Here is an 18,187-nt window from a genome sequence, read left to right on the forward strand (position 1 = left end):
TGTGTTCCTGAAGCTGATATTGATGCTGCTGCAGCTACTACTTCTATAAAAGCTTTAAAAATAAATAACAATTACTGTAGAACATGTCTTTGCAATGTTGCAGAATTCCTTTGCCTCTGAATTATAATCTTCCAACAATACTATTTTCTAGCAAATTATTGTGTTATCGTAAAGAGTCGGACAATCAAATTGAATAGCATACCTCTAAATATTCTGGGGATGTTGAGCCTGATATTTGAATGGAATTATATTAGATAAATTACATATTTTCATATAACGCATCTAACGTCATTTAAATTGCATTTATGGATGTGTGCCATATATTTGTGTTATAATTTTTTCATTATTTTTATCAACCAGTGGATTTTCATCCACATCTAAGACTGACAGACTAAAAGAGGGGTCAGCAAACTTTTCGGTACAGAGCCAGATGGGAAATATTTTTAGCTTTGCTAACCATACTACCTTTTTCAAAACCACTAAGCTCTGCCATTGCGGTGCAAATGCAGCCATAGACAACGTCTTAACAAATGGGTGGTGATGGTGTTCCCATAAAACTTTGTTGATAAAGCAGGTGGCAGGCCGAATTTGGCCCGTGGGCCATAGTTTGTTGACCCTTGGTCTAGTAGACAAACCTTAATAGCAGTCCTTATGATTTCTACCATATCTGATGAATCCATACGTGCTATAAAAAGACCCACAAGATTCTGTAGTGAACATTTCTTAATTTGGGGATAAATTCATTGATTGTGAAGCTTATCATAAAATCAAGATTAAGAAGAAAAGTCACTGCACTACCTCACTGTGATAAGTAATTAATCAAAATACCTTATTTTAGTTAATCTGTTCAACAAGCCACGAAGTAGATATTACTATCTCCGTATCACAGATGAAGAGACTCTATAGATGTTATGTGAGCTTATCTAAATTCATTCAGGGGTCAGTGGTAGGATTCCAACCTACGTTTATCTGATTCCATATATGTTATTGCCACAGTATGTCTTATAATACATGTACTTCTATAAATTTTCCTGCCTTATGTTCTATAATCACCAGAATTTTGAAATTAAAATCAAAACATGATATTATGCCCGTGCTCATATGCATATGTATGTACACATGCAGAGTCAATTAAAAGATATTTGGGTCAGCTTCAAAAGAAAATCTAATTATCTCTTTTAACCAACACTTATTAGAAGAGTATCTCTATGAAACATTGAAAATTCTAATTACCCTAAGTAATCATGGAGACACGAAAGTTTTAGGCATAAGGCAGGGCCCTGCTCTGCATGCCACATGTTTGCTTAGCATTCTGACGAGCTGCAAGTACTTGCTGGACCTCAGTCTAGAAGCCTGGACCCTTTCCCTCATCACCAGCCACTGGCCAGTCCCTTGATTCAAACTCCATCACCTTTCCCCACAATTCAGAATCATTTGACTATATGAACCACTATTGCCCCAAAATGCCTGTAGTTTTCCCTTATCTTGTGAATTTGATTTGACTTTCTGTGTGCCCTTGGGGAATGTGTTTTCTATGAATTACCCTGGCTCCAAACCAATTCATCTTAACTTACTCCCTCCACCCCTTCAACCACATGGAGGGTGGAGAAACCCTCCAAGAGTCTGTTTTCAATCTTCCAGTCCTCTTTTTCTTGTCGGCTTTCCTAGGTTACTGATCCTAAGTGCATTTCCTCTGAGCTTATCTTTGCCTCCCTCAATAATCTAATCTCTTGGCTCAGAACCACTGGCATTGCTTTGCTTCCTTGGGATAGCTTTGAGTATCTGTGGCATTAATTTGGCAAAAACTCTATCACGATAAGCATTGATATTTACTGAGTGCTGATGGCAGGGTATACATTGGTTCTAAGTTCATTTCTTATGTTAACTCATTCAGTCCTCACATCAACCACATGAAATAGATACCACGGGTCTAACAGCATTCTAGCAGATCATGCCTGTCTTCTGAGAGCTCAGCGGATGTACTAACAACATTTTTCCACAATGCAGATTCAAAAAGCCCACCCTTCTGTTCCATAACCTGGCCTGGTGGTATAGGTAGCACCTAGCCAATGAGCCCACTACCCTGTAACACAAATCTTGTCCACACAAGCTACCTTAGCAGGCAGTTGTTGTTGTTTTCTTTTCTTTTTTCCCCATGAATTTGGAAATCAAATACGAGAAATTCCCAGACTCCTAATGGTGCTCACAACTACATGAAGGCCATGGGATCTCAAAATGACAAAGATGCTTCCTGGGTGTATGGCGAACTAACTGACTTTCAGAGCAGACAGAAAGATGGAAAGGCGGCCCCTTACCTACATTCCCAGAGCACTACATTATACCATAAGAAGGTAATTGCCCATGGCACCTTCATGTTCTCCTTCCTTTCCTAGGATGCGGTATGGAATAAAAACCCATTTATACTAGTTTCAAGAGTCCAAATTATTTTCTCTGGTGTAGGATTTGGGTTGGACTGCTGGTAGGTTCTCAAGATGTCAAAAATATCTGAGAAATCCTTCATCTAAATTTCTGAGGATGCTAATCTCAGAAGGGCATTTAGAAATATGAATTAAAGCGTCTTTAAGCTAGAACAAGTAAGACAAAACGGGAAGTATGAGGGCAAAAATAAGCACTGAAATCTAAGTTATTTAGCTGAAGTACTAGGTTTGCAGTACTTAGGAGGCAGTACTTGGCAGTTATATATGATTAGTATTACTGTCCCTGGCTAAATATTACACAACTGCTGTGATACACTGAATGGGAGAGCTGCATGTCTTTAAAGGTTAAGGAACTATTTAGATGAACTAGTCAATAGTCATGTTGGGGCCTTAATACCCAAGACAATTAGCTGGAGGACAGAACAGACCAAACCTACAATCCTGCAATCAGGAAATTGGCTTCTGAGTGCAGGACCCTCAACCATCCTAAAGGACTTCTCTTGTCTGTGGGACCACTACCCAAGAGAGTAATTGCAGAATGGGAGAGAAGGCCTAAGACTCCAGCCCTTAAATTTATGTGTACCCTTTAATAAAATGTTTATGGGGCAGAAAGTGGAGGAGCTGCCCGTTACGATGCTCATAGTTCACCATTCTTTAGGATGCTCTTTCTAACAATTTCTTCTCAGACACTAAAGAGTTCCTATTCAAAACCCTATGGCACAAGTTCAGCTGGTCCCCCCATTACCTATAGGGTCACTTTGAAGACTATTTCCTGTTATCTTGGTTCCTATATTGTATACTTCTTCCAAGATGCCCACTTATGCATAAATGGATAGGCAGATGGAAGACTACCTTACAAACTTGCTATGGGAATTTTAACTATAGATTAATGCTCTTTAATCTTTCCAATGTCCAAGTAGTATCTCTGAGACTTGTGCACAGGGTTGGTCTAATGAACTAGTAGACTAGTGTGCTTATCATGTTTCTAAATATGTCATGATTTAGTCCCACGACCCTGTCTACAAAGATCAATATTTGACGTACTTGGGTAAACACCAATATGTAGCCAAAGTTGAGAAATAAAAGAATCTTTCAACATTCCACGTTCTGTCTTCCACACATGGAATCCAGTAGATTCTGAAGAAGTTAGTTAACGTGATGGAATCGTTCCACTACAGGTAACATGAAGGAGAAACAAAGCTCCACGCGTTGTGACTTGTTGTTCCTTGATTTACAGCACTGGCATTTTTTACACTTCTCATTGAATTTCGGAAAAAAGAATGGTTACTTCAGCCAAGGAAACTTTCCAGTGCCCGCGATGGCATTTAATTTTGGCTCTGCCTATTGTGCCTGGACTATAACCAATTATTTGCATTTGAAACAGATCTATTGATTTTGGCTGTTTGTAATATCATAGGAGGAGCATGAAGCTGGATCTCACTTCTGTTTGTGTACATCTTAGAGAGATCCTTCTTAATGAAATGCACTGACCCTCTCCGAGGCAAAAAAATCCTCTGTATCAAACACAAGTTTGAGGGCTGCCCTTGTATCAGTTTGAATCTTCTAGAAAACAGATGACAGAATGGAATTACATGTGCAAAAGATTTATTGAGGGAAACATCTGTGAAGAAGAAAGGGGAGAGAAGGCAGAAACGAGCAGAGAGAGCATTCAGACCGTGATGCAAGTCTGACACCTATAAAAGGAAAGAAGTGTGTGTGGAGGGGAGGATTGGGTAGGAGGAGCTTCAGCAGCAATGTAGCTCTGAGACAGCCCCAGGTAGGCTGATAGGGAGTTGCTGGGCATAGGGTGCTCCTTTGAAGTATCCCCCATTGGGTAGAAAGAGCCAGGCTGGAGTACTCCACTGTGGTCAGACTTTGGCTATGAGCAGCCCAGGGAGAGCGTGGCCTTTGTGTAAAAAGTGTATGAATCCCATGGTTGCACCAGCTGGAGGCTTGTTAGCTACACTACACTCTTTGCAGCAGGATCTCTCTTCACTGGAGATCTGAGTCGTGCACCTCCATGGCTGCCATGGGCATGTCATGTTTTTAGCTCCTATGGATCGTGTCTTCCTCCAAAATTTGTCAAGTAGACATTTTCTCAAACACGGAAAATAATTCAAAGCCTAGGTGCCTAAAAGTGATGATAAATGTCTACCCCACAACTCCAGACATAAAAATGGAAATAGGGATAAAGTTAGTCCAAGGCTAAATGGTAAGTTATTCAAGAAGAGAAATCTTTCTTTACATTTCCCAACGCTTTGCAAAGCCTTTAGTATGTTATAGTTGCTCCATGCATTTTTGTTGAAATGAAAGATGGATAATAGTAATTCCTATGTCATTTTGAAGGGACTCAAACTGTTAAAAAACTTGCTTATTGCTAGAGTAATGAAACAATTCCATCTTTATTTAAACAACTACCAACCCTGCCCCCAACATATATATAGACCTTGACAAGTATCATACATTTAGATCAAAATCAGTTCCAAGAGTCAGCAATATGACTGACTTACGAAGTACATAATTTGAGAACTTTAATGCAAAACAGGCTATAGATTAGGTTGTAATCATCACTATTATGGCTAAATCCTCATCCTTAATTCACGGCAAAGACTGTTGTAATGGTTACCTGTTCTAATCAAACTAATTCCAAATCCAGACATTAAAAACAAAATGGGGCTGGGGAGGGGGGTAAATAAAATCAAGTGAGATAATTGTTTATGATCCACTGGGTGTTGTAGTTATGACTCAGATATTCAAGTCAATTTCAATTCTGCCTGCTTCTCCCGAATCCTTTTTCAAAGAAAGGATTTTCACATAATTTAACCTAGAGAGCTGCACTTACATTTTACTGCAATATCAGAAAATGAGATCCCTCTTTGTTCTGATTGAAGAACACACATATCCGGAGAAGAGCTTCTGAGGAAGTCTTCTGAAATGGGTTAAGATGTGTGATGTATCAGCAAGGCCTTCTGAATAGATTACAGTCTTCCTTTAAGTGGATATCTAGATATTATGTTTCTTATTTGATTTTTTCAAGCAGAAAAATAAGTTTGTTGTGGTTTTAACATGTTTGGATTCTTTAAAATGAAACGGAAACTCAAAACACTTTAAATATATAGTTCCATTTCATAAAAACAAAGCTTAAATAAAATGAAGGATAAGAATAACCCATAGACTGTGAAAGAAAATGTAAAATTAATTTATGTTCTATTATTGGAATATTTCAATCATTGCCAATAATTGACCTTGAATGATGTGACAATGTTTACATTTCTTTATGTCAAGAAAATCTCCTTGAGGCCCTCCCGATGGCACAAGTGGTTAAGTGCCCGTGCGCCACTGCGGCGGCCCGGGGTTCACTGGTTCCCATCTGGGGCGTGCACCAACACATCACTTGGCAAGCCATGCTGTGGCGGAGTCCCATATAAAGTGGAGGAAGATGGGCACGGATGTTAGCCTAGGGCCAGTCTTCCTCAGCAAAAAGAGGAGAATTGGCAGATGTTAGCCCAGGGCCGATCTTCCTCACCAAAAAAAAAAGAGAGAGAGAAAATCTCCTTGCCTATCTCTACTATTTACTCTGGTCCAATTGACCAATTGATTTTATTTAAAACTCAATTAAAATAACAAATATTTATTATATGGTTAAAATTGATTTTACTTATTACACACATTTGTGGAACAATTTACTTGAAATACTGCTCAAGGTGCTTAAGCCAATGTTTTCTCTTTGGCTTAATGTACTATTTTCATTTTGGACTAACATGAAACCCAAAAACACCTTTCCATCTTTACGTAGCCAGCTTTAGGTCCCTGAATCTACCCCCTGGGTCCTTGAATGCATTTGCCCCTCCTCCAAGACCTTCACTATCTTCTTCTTCTGAGACTTTGTATCCTCCTTTAGGTCCTTCCCATTTTGAATACGTTTAAAAACAAAAACAAAATCTTCCCACTTAATCCCGTTGTCATCTCTATCAACTAAATAATGATTCTTCCCTTTATTCAAAAAAAACCCCAAATGAGTGTAATTTCCTCATTGTCTGCATTTTTTAAAACATTTTTTCCTTAACCCCTTGAAATCAAATGTTTTCCTCTTTAAGCAATAAGCTGCTAATCAATAGATTCTACCACCTTGTTTTTAGTCTCTTTTTTCATAAGTTTTTCTTCAGTATCTCACACTGTTGATGCCCGTTCCTTCTTCATAAACTTACTGTGATTTCAGGGACCCTGTGCTGATTATCCACCACTTTTTTTTTGCCTCCTTTTATAACATCCTTCCTGGCCCTATTTCTCTCTGTTTGGACATTTTCTACCTTAAACATCACCTTACCTTCAAAGTAATTGAAACAAAAACGTCCCACAAAATGTGCTCCTTCACCTAAATGTGTTATTTCTGTTCCTAGTAATAACATACTACAAAACACTCAGGCTTAAAACATTGTCCCCTTGTCATGACCAACAATCTCCACTTAGGAAGCAGAATTAGTCCTACAAGCATAGCATGGTTTACAAAATTACACACACACACACACACACATTCACACAGATCTTCAACTCCTGATTCAATGGGTGATGACAAAATGTTCAACATTTATTCCCTTTCTCATACCTACCATCAAAGATTATATTTCAGACACTAGAGTGCAATTAATAACACCAATGTAAGTATTTGCTCATAAAAATGTGGACCAAGGGACACATTATCTTTAGAAACCCTTCTCCAAAGACTTCATGTAACTCTCTCAGCCTTTTTAAAAATACTTTCTATCTTCGACACCTGAAACTGATCATTCATTCCTATTCTGGTTTTCTAAAAGCAGTTAAAATCATCTCCTCATTTTTTGCTAATTAACAAAGGACTTTGAAGCTGTTCATTACTGTACCGTCATGTGTTGCTTAATGATGGGGATACGTTCTGAGGAATGTGTCTTTAGGCGATTTTGTAGTTGTGCAAACATCATAGTGTGTACTTACGCAAACCTTGATGGTATAGCCTATTGCACACCTAGGCTCTGTGGTACTCATCTTATGGAACCACTGTCATTTATGCAGCCCGTCATTGACCAAAAAGTTGTTATGCGGTGCATGACTGGATTTGTTTATAGTAGTAACGACATTTCAATTCAGTGGAATTGAATTATGGGAATTATCAAATTGGTACAATGGCGTTGGTGTTGTGAACACGCCATAGGGGGAAAAAAGAGTATGTGCAAAGAGTATGTGCAACGTGGTGCCTAAAAATGCAAACACTTCTTTAATTTGTATGGGGGATAGATAAATAATGATTTGCAGCAACCAGGGATCTCATATGGCTTTGTTCATATTTTAATAGTGTATTCATTTTTGCAGTCTGAGTAATTAAGTCTTAGGACATTCCAGAAACCATAAATCCTGCTGAGATGTTTAAGTTTAGAACAATCTCTTGATGTACAATCAAAATAATAAAAATAAGAAAGGACACTTCTCTGGCTCTTAACAAGCTGTTTTGCTTTTACCTTTGAAACACAATTGAATGCGGCCTACTCAAACTGTTTAGTCTCATTGTTAACTAGAAGTTCCTTTTGAAATTCATTGCCTTCAATTACATTTTTTAAAGGAATTTTAATTGCATGGCTGTAAAGAATAAAGACGCTCTAGGCTCCATTTGTTTATCATGGAGGGGCCTAAAAAATGAGGACAGAGCTTCCCAGCTCATGCAGGAGTTGCAGAGAGAGGGAGATGACTTTTAATTCGACAAGTTCAGAGAGATTTCTTAGTTTGACTCGCTCAGCGGGGGGTCTTTGAGCGCCTGGCAATGCTTCAGCATTCTGAGCTTTGAAAGTCTTTCCCTGCAGCAGAAATTGTATCAAAAGCCAATGATAATATTCCCTGCAAGGTAAAGCACCCTATTGAAGATTTCGAGAGCTGTTTATTTATTCATCACAGTTTTTCTTTTAGGACATATCAGGCATCTAGGTAATAATTCACATAGATGATAGAAAATGCAAAAAAAAAAAAAATCCTTCTCATTAATCTTTCACCTTTCCTTCTACCTCTCTGTAGGCCACATGTAGATATAAAACGTTCTTTCTGCTTGTCCCAAACATATATATCTTTATTCCAAATCTCAGTTTCTTCTCCTCTCTTTCCGTTTTTAAACAAAATTGTCATTTCAGCCTACGTTCTACCACCAGCTGAGCATATAAGACGTTTATGGCCATTTCCTCCTGCTAAATCCTCAAAGTGATTAATTAATTTTACAGAAGTATGTTCAGTTTCTAAGGCTCTTTTTGAATCTCGGCGTTTTAAATATGTTTCAGAAAGCTGTTTTCAAAGCAAATGTTAACAATCATGTTGATCTCTTGAAGGATATACATATTTTAATATTTTGTATAATATTTTGTAGATATAGGAGGAAAAAAATGTTTCCTCTTTCACTGTTTCTAGGGCAGAGCTGGGAATAAGCAACTGTGACAACTTTTCCCTCTTGTAACATCAATGTCTGCTGTTGGTTTGGCAGAATGAGTAATGACAAAAACGGTTTACCCTCATTTTTTTTCTTCCATCTTCTATGGCATTAAAAGTGACCTTGCCTTGCAAATATTGGTGAATGACCACAAGGGAACCAGTTGCCATATAAGAGGAAGTTTTCTTGATTTTTTTTAAAACAATAGGGACTTGAGGATAGTACAATGCTTACAACAGCAGGGGTTTTTTTTGTTTTTGTTTTTTTAATGGAATCAATGAAGGAAAACTATGTATGTAAAAGAAACTTGGAAAAAATTCAGTACCTCATCATATTTGGTCATATTTAAGTACATATTTAAGTAGCGCAAGCCTTAAGTGCGCGCGCTCCACTGCGGTGGCCCGGGGTTCACTGGTTCGGATCCCGGGCGCTCACCGACACACCCCTTGGCAAGCCATGCTGTGGCAGAGTCTTATATAAAGTAGAGGAAGATGGGGATGGATGTTAGCCCAGGGCCAGTCTTCCTCTGCAAAAAGTGGAGGATTGGCAGATGTTAGTTCAGGGCCGATCTTCCTCACAACAAAAAAAACAACAACAACAGCAAAAAAAGTGTGAGAAGAAATCACCATGCCACTTCACTAACAAAATATCCATCTAATAGCATCAGCAAATATCCCATTATTAATATTAATTGAATTTCCATAGAGTGCACAGAAACTTTACAAACACAGACTTGTCCCTAGGATTTCAAACTCTATAGTTGGTGCATGATCATTTTTACACACAGAGAAAAGCAGGACCAAGGATAATCCAAAATTGTGCGTAGTACGAAGCAATCATCGTTATCAGTTTGGGGGGATATATTTTGTAGAAATATTTGTACACTGTAAACACAATAATTCAATCTCACTATTTAGACCTGGTACAGGAAGTTCCAGGAAACTTGCTTCCACCCACCACTGTCACCACAAAACCATTATTCCCACTACAGCCCACAGCACCACGGTAACATAGTCCTCTAATTTCTCTTAGCCTGATATTAGATTTTGTTCGCTCAAACCATCCTTGGGGTAAGAGAGTTAGTGGTTTGAGTGTCTCTATATACAAAATGAACATAACTAGTCACACTTTCAAATTGATGATTATAATGTGAATAAGCTCGATCAGTAAACTTGAAAGTAAAATAAATTTAAATTTGATATATATTTTATGATGTACCATACCTTTATTTCATATTTATTTCTCAATGAAATAGCTGTTGACATCTATTAGTAATTTTGCATTTTTAAACAATCTCTATTTAAAATTCAATGAACAAGAGAAGTGAACAAGAAAATATTAGGTGTATTATGGAAGTATGAATAATTTCAAACATGAATAGCTTCAAAGCACATTTTTATCTCAAATGTTTAAGAAAAACTTACTGCCTTTTCTTACTTCACCAGAATTTCCAGGATTGCCATGGTTTTGCCATTCATAGTAGTAGTTCCACAAAATGATACATAGGAAAATTCATTTTTGCTTCTTTCAAATTATTCATCCTCCGCCCCTCCTACCCTTCCCCCACCTGGTAGAAAATAGAGTCCGTAGATGTTTGTATTTTGCACTCAGATCCTGGTTTATGTGACTTGTTCATTTATCTTTCAATTTCTTTAAAGCTGCATGATGGCAAACAGATCATTCACATGACTAGCAGATGTCTGGATTAAAATAGTTAAATTAAATAATCTTCCAAATCATTTAAAAATCTTACACCAAAGTTCTGAGCTCAGTAGATGTTTATATAAAATTTTTTCTTTTGTTTTTATCATATGCACATGAAAGGAAATATTTTCTCCTTGTTAGATATGGAAGAAAAATTTTAAGTGATTTTGTTGGAAGCATATTGTCTTTTTCTCTTCAAAGTAGTGTCAAATGGTGACTCTATCACTGAAATCAGCACAGAGTTTGTTGGTGAGGGATAGATTTTACTTAAAACTGGATTAGTCTGATTTGATATGTTTATATTTGAAGTTTCTCTTAATTTAATATACTAGTGTACTTAATGAATGATCTAACTATTCCTAAGATGTCTGCAGTAGTGGTATTATTTTGAATCAGATGAACTGTCTCAGAACATGCAAATAGTCTATATGTCAATATAGTAAAATAAAATAATAAATAAATTTGAACAACTCCAGCATTGTAAATAAAGTAAATCTGCTTAATATCCATAGCTGTTAATGTCAGAGGGAAAAATCAACTTGTAATTATCTAGGTTGTTTGAAAGTCAACATTTTAGGGAGAAGCATTTTGTTTCATGTAACAAAATTGAAAACTCAATATATAATGGGATGAAACACAGCCATTGTACATCTTAGATGTATCTAGTCTTGATTTGTTTCTGCATTTTTGACTACAAGTACAATGAACAATGATTTGGACGACCAGAGCAGAATGCCAGTGAAGGCATTTTCTAGATTGGATGCAAAAGAGGATTCTTTTGTCTCCTCAGTTTCTTCTACTCCTTCATTCTAAGGAGGTACTTTTCACATCACTTTGGGGAGCTTTCAGTTTGCAGAATCGAGAAGAAAAAGGGGAAGGGTTGGATAACAAGGCAATTAAACTACTGCTGGAGGTTGGTTTTCTTAAGGCGTTGAAAAGAATATTGCAAACCCAAATGGAAAGCGAGAGAAACGGGCTTTCAGAAGTATTACTATCCTCATCGCTTGGTTGGGAAAGGCAGGTGAAGCACTTTGGAAACATATTTTGACGACCGCATAGTGTTTCTTTGCAGAGGGACTATATGGCCGACCATTTTGTAAAGGTCCTATTTTACCTTTGCATTATGAATCATCACGCAAGTATACTACCTGAGCAGTTGTTCAGATAAGGTGAATCTGAGGCACAGAGCTGCACTCCTGGGTAGGCAGTAGTGTAATTAAACCTCAACCTGGCTTTTCAAAATCTTAGCAGAAGCCCAAAACACCATTTACTCCTCTTTAACTTTGAGACCTTTACATCTCTCCAGACACTGAGAACCCTAATGGTGCCGCTCGCCAAAGTCATTGAGCAGCACATGGTAGGTAGAAATGTAAGATGAAAGGCAAAGATGAACATTGTTTTTTTTTTTTATTTGACAATGGGAGAAGAGGGTTACAAATGATGTCTCTGGCAAAGATAGAAGAGAAATCAACAAAGGGCCACACCGGGAAAGCAGGAAGAACTATGATGGGAGAGGGGGTCAGGACAGTCTTGAGTTACAGAGAAAGAAGTAGGAGGTTTGCCTTGAATAGAATCACAGATTTGTGCAGCGTTCAAGAAAGTAAAACCTGGCAATTAGGGAAAAAAAAGGGGCTTCCAGTTAAAATGCTTTAGAATCTTCTAGAAAAGAGGATGTAAATTAAGTAGCATGGGAAGTTTGACAATTTAATGCTTACCAATAAATAACTTAACACTTTACCATCCTCCTCCACCCACATCTTCCACAAATGACACTACATCACCTTCAATTTTAATGAGGAGACTCTAACTTCAAGGATTGAGGAGGGTGGTGTATGCAGTGCTGTGTCTGAGATTTCAAAGGCTGCCTGTTTCACAGATAAATATTGCGAGACATTAGTTATTGCCAAACTTAAAGAAGAAAATGATGAGAGCTCACTTAAAAAATTTCCCCAGGATTAAAGGAAATCCCAGGACCCTATTGAGTTTCTCCACTGTATAAAGAAAGTTCTTTAGAAAAAGGACCATTTGCCTTCGTATTTAAAAACATATCATCTGTAAGAAAAGCGCTTATAGAGAGGAGAACCATGAAATATTTCTGGAATAAATGAAAGCAGAAAATAAGTCATTGACTATAGTAATTTTTTCCCACACTTGATCCATCCGTAAACACCCATTATCTTCATTCTTAATTCTTTTCCTTTTTTACCTTTTCTCATTTCTCCTCCATTCATCTTCACAAACTTTGTTCTTTCACTTTCTCTGCGTTCTGATATCTCTTTCTCCACCCTCCTACACCATTTTCTTTTTAACCAAAAAAATATGGAGTAGGAAATGGAAGTATCCTGAATGAAAAAGGAAGGTAGGCGATGCCAGGTCAAGAGTGGGGCTTCACATAACAGGGAGATAATTCTTTAACTAGATTAAATGAACCATGAATTTGACCAATATGGAAATCCTTGGGTTCTTAAAATTCAGCGTCTCATGTGGGGATATTGATTTACAACGGAAAGCTCAGAAAATGGAAGCTTCATTTTCCTGGCCAAAAATATAGTAGAAAAAAATGTGAAATGAATATATATACAGACAGGAAAGGGGTCATGGCACTTGTCTGCAACCTGCATTCCAGAAATGAACTTGCACACAAAACTTTTTGTATATTACACATCTGTAAGGTGGACAATGTTTTTAAAGTCTAAATATGATTATGAAAATAATTTTCAACTTGTTTTGGGGTCTTCATTTTTTTCATGAACACATTATTAGAAATGGGGTTCAAGTCCATAAGCTATTCCATGAGTTTATACCGAATATAGCGGAACCAGGGATACTGAACCTTATTTGTAACGGTATTTCTCATTGAGGTCAACAAACAGGTTGGAATGGCAACTTTGCCATTTCCAAGGTGATTAGCCTCAGTTTCCTCCACTGCAAAACTGCGATGATGATTCAAATCGCATAGATTTGTTGTGAGAAAAAGCACCTGGTCCCATGCCTAGACGTTGTATCCTAGGGTAGCTAGTCTTATTCTACCACAAATTGCAACTCAAGGTGGAATTTCTAATGGGTCCTTAAGCTTTTAGATGCAGCTCCAAATCAAAAGTGATCACCACTTGAGGTTAGAATAACTACAAACTTCCTGAAAAAGTAGAGACACTCCATGCACGCACATATGTTAATTGGCAAGACTATTCATCAGGATAATGGTAGAAAAAGATAATGAAGCAATATAAGAATTAGTCTCTGTGTCTAGGGAAAATTATAGCTGTAGACTGACTGGCACTGTGGAAGGATGGCCAGGACCTCCTACTGACACTCAACAATGTGGAAGTCCTTTGGTATAAATTTCTTTTTTTTTTTTCTGTGAGGAAGATTGGCCCTGAGCTAACATCTGTAGCCAATCTTCCTCTTTTTGCTGAGGAAGATTGTCCCTGGGCTAACGTCCGCGCCCATCTTCCTCTATTTTATATATGGGATACGGCCACAGCCTGGCTTGATGAGCAGTGTATAGGTCCGCGCTTGGGATTCAAACTCGCAAACCCTCGGGCCACCCAAGCAAAGCTTGCAAACCCAACCACTACACCTCTAGGCCGGCCCCTAAGTTTTTTAAAATATTTATCTTATCCATATTTCCAGGGGTAAAGAGCTGACATTAAGGCTTACAAGACCATTTACCAGACTGGCCTTTGTTAAATGTAATTATTGAAGAATTAGAAGTTAGAATCAGCTGTCCAAGCTATAAGGAAGAAGTTTTCTTTTTATAAATAAAAATCCAGAAGTTCCATTGTCCCTTCCCTTATCTCTCAAATATTTATTAATACATATATTTTCCTTTGCAAAATTAACAACTGTTACTATTCAATAAATTATACAATAATTTACATTTTCTTATATTCCATATGATGTTGCTTTGAGTTACAAGTGTATTTTCTATTTTATTTCAACCTCATGTTTGACTTTGATTTTAATTTTTATATTTTATATTGATCTAAATTCAAGAAGGCATCTGAATAGAGTTACTGTGTGCTGAATTCTACTGCGCTGCTTCCTGAATTGCTGCATAGACTTTCTAGTCAGTTTTTCCTCCAATACATATGAAAATGGTTGTTTTGTTTCTATTTTCATTGTTAAAATAAAAGCGATATGCTTATACTTTCAGAACTCTCTTTACCTAACATTTCATTGTCTGACGGCTTGAGAAGAGCAGCTTGCATTTTGAATGCTCATGATTACCTATAATTTCTCAGGGTATTCAGAGTAGAAAATTCACTGTTTCTCATTTTTGATAAATAATTATAAAAACGCTTTTTCAAGAAAAGGGGAGCTTTTAGAATCCCTGAAAGTATAAAAAAAAATGTCATTATGAAGCTTCATAACTATGTGGTCATCTTGGAAGCAAAATAGAGAAAAAAATCAACTCAACTTCAAACTTTCAAATCACAAGCAGTAGCTCCTCTGTCATCCAGATGCTATGTGACGGGTTCTTATGTCTGATTACCAAAGGAAACCTAAAATGAGGTTTATGCAAATTTTTCTACAATGAAACATTGTGTAAGTCATTATACTAAAAGGAACTTTTAAGAAGCCCTTGCAAAATAAAATCAGCTGATAATTCGGCAACATCTAAAGAAAGTCTGATACAATTAAACTTTCTCATGAATGGCAAGAATTCTACTTAGACATTCCTATATCGTTGCAGATATGGAGGTAGATAGTGTCCCTTGATTTTTGTTCCTCAATTGCCATTTCCCCACTTAAAAGTGATTTTTAAGCCTATTTTTGGTCTGTTTCCTACTGCCACTGAGACATTTATGTGATAGAGCTTGACTTTTATTTTAGTATCATGAGAAATGATTTCAACTCGGGGAAGCCCAAACTTCAAATACGTATGGAAGCAAGATTAATGTAGTTTGAATTTTGCAGGAAAATAACTTCAAAGGTGACATTTTTGTTGGAGGTACGGAAATATCTACAGTAATACTTTTAACAAGGGTTAGTCTAGAGCACTGCTTGGAGCAAAGAAATCTAACATATCCTATAACTGTCGAAAAGCAAGCCAGAGATGGATTTATGGGCCATACTTAGTGCTGTCACCTTGAAGTGAAGCACTTTGAAAGGCTGAATGAAGATGAACAGTCAATCTCTTTTGGGGAAAGTCTTGCCATTTATTTTTTATTAGTTTTAAGAGTGATGCCATATTGTGTCATGGGTTGAACGGTGTCCAATAAGAATGTCTACTGTGCTTTGCAAAGCATCCTTCATTCACTTCCATCCTCCACTGGGAAAGTGCTAGAAGTGAGAGGAGAGGCAAGGGAAATGTGGCGTATCTGCTCTGTTTTGGAAGCTTTAGAAGATGCCAGCCAACTGAGAGCACCCCTCCTTCTACCTACTGGTCTCTCTTGTCTTCTCTTTGTGTTTCCTGTCATTCTCCAAAATCTAAAGTACCAGGTGAATAAGTAAGGCTGTGGTTTGATGAACTGAGGTGAGAAATATAATATCATTACCCTTTAAAGACACATCATATTATGTCAGAACCCAGTAAAAATGAGACATCAAAAAACAACATGAAACTTAAAAGATTTTAACATATGCTTAAGGTTAAAATGGCATAATCTCTTGCAACCAGTAGTAAATAAATTCTAGAGATCTAATACACACTATACTAAATATAGACAACAATATTGTATTATAGTTGTCAAACTTGCTATGAGACGAGATCTTAATTATTCCAACCACAAAAAAGAAATGATTATTATGTGACATGATAGAGGTGCTAACCGTGGCTACAATGGCAATCATATTACAATATATAAATGTATCAAATCAGCATGTTGTACACCTTAAATTTACAGTGTTATGTATACAATATATTTTAATTTATAAGAGTGTAAAATAGCATAATCACTGCTTAATTATACTGTGTTGTGTGTATATCTTACACCATGGTCATTCTTTTGAGGAACAGGGTAGAATATTCCTATTGAAGAAACTTTTGTTCAACAAGAAGCTTTTCAAAGACTGATTTACTATAATACCAATGATAATGATATATTATATAATAAATAAATATAATAAAACATAAATAAATAAGCATATGGTAAACGAGTTATTATTGTAATTCTCATATAAGAGTTGGTGCTATGGAAAACAACAAAGTACCCGAGCGTTTCCCCGAAGAACTGATGTTGCAGATAGGGACGCTAATACATATTATATATCTCAAAAGTCTAACGACAGCATAATATAGCAAACAGGGCCAGTTTCATCGGTATGCCACCTGTGCAGTCACACAAGGCCATGCGCTTAGAAGGGCACCATGCGTGGTTTATTGCTCTGCTCTTCTTCCTGTCTTGAAATTCATGAAAATTGTGACCTAGGGTCCTCCCGTTTTCATTTTGCACTGGGCCCTGCAATTATGTAGCCAGTCCTGATAGTAAAGCACAATACATACCTGGTAAGGTGTTGATTGACTAAGTAGAAGACCTGCCATCACATTTGGAGGAAAAGAAGATGGCCAAGGGTTGGAGTTATGAGACATGACTTCTCAGTGATTCGGAGCTTAAGCTGAGCTTTGAATAATGTGGAGAATTTGGATAGGCTGATGGAAGAGAGGAGGGCATTTCAGGTGGAAAGAATTGTGTAAGCAAGTTTCAGGGACAGGAATGAGAAAAGAATGCTGGGAATCAGATTGCCTGGAGAGCGACTGTGAGAGATGAGGCTCAACCAGGTTGTAGAGACCTTCAACTACTAGGGTGGGAAATATGCGTTTGATACTACAGAATTCTAGCAGAGCATGAATATTGCTTCCGAAAGATTAACTCGGTAGCAGAATTCAAGCTTAAGCTTTAATAATGTCAAGGAAATAGAAAGGAAGTGGCTGATGCAAAAGATGTGTGTGAGAAAGATATACTGGATGTGGCACCACCTTGATTGCTCTGGCAATGATAAAACTCCTGACATAAATAGGAAAGTCACAGTGGGAGAACAGAGTGGCAGATTTAAGGACTGATATCATTGTATATAATTCAAGGATGGAATGGATTAATTAGCCAACACCACAGAGTGGTCCTGTGGCTTCTAGAAGTACCTAAACTAAAACCATTTATTTACTTTGGCACTCTACACACATTTATGGAACACATTCTATTGGACAAGTGCTTTAAATACAAAAACATTTCTGCTTTGTGAAACTGAGCCACAGAAATTTTTTTTTTTTTTGGGGGTGAGGACGATTAGCCCTGAGCTAACATCTGTTGTCAATCCTCCTCTATTTGCTGAGGAAGATTGGCCCTGGGATAACATCCACGCCCATCTTCCTTTACTTTACATGTGAGATGCCTGCCATAGCATAGCTTGATGAGCAGTGCATAGGTCCTCACCTGGGATTCAAACCCGCGAACCCTGGGCCTCCGAAGCAGGACGTGCGAACTTAACCACTATGCCACCAGGCCAGCCCCACAGAAAGTTGTGAACAGGGTAGCTCTCTGATATCTTCACAAACTATCACAATATTTGAATCTCTTTTAAAAGAGTTTTGGAGAAAAATGGTTTGCATATGTGTATGCCTCAGACATACATATTGACCAAGAAAATTGTAAATTCCTGT

The sequence above is a fragment of the Diceros bicornis genome, chromosome 29, assembly GCF_020826845.1.
Source record: "Diceros bicornis minor isolate mBicDic1 chromosome 29, mDicBic1.mat.cur, whole genome shotgun sequence".
Classification (NCBI taxonomy): Eukaryota; Metazoa; Chordata; class Mammalia; order Perissodactyla; family Rhinocerotidae; genus Diceros; species Diceros bicornis.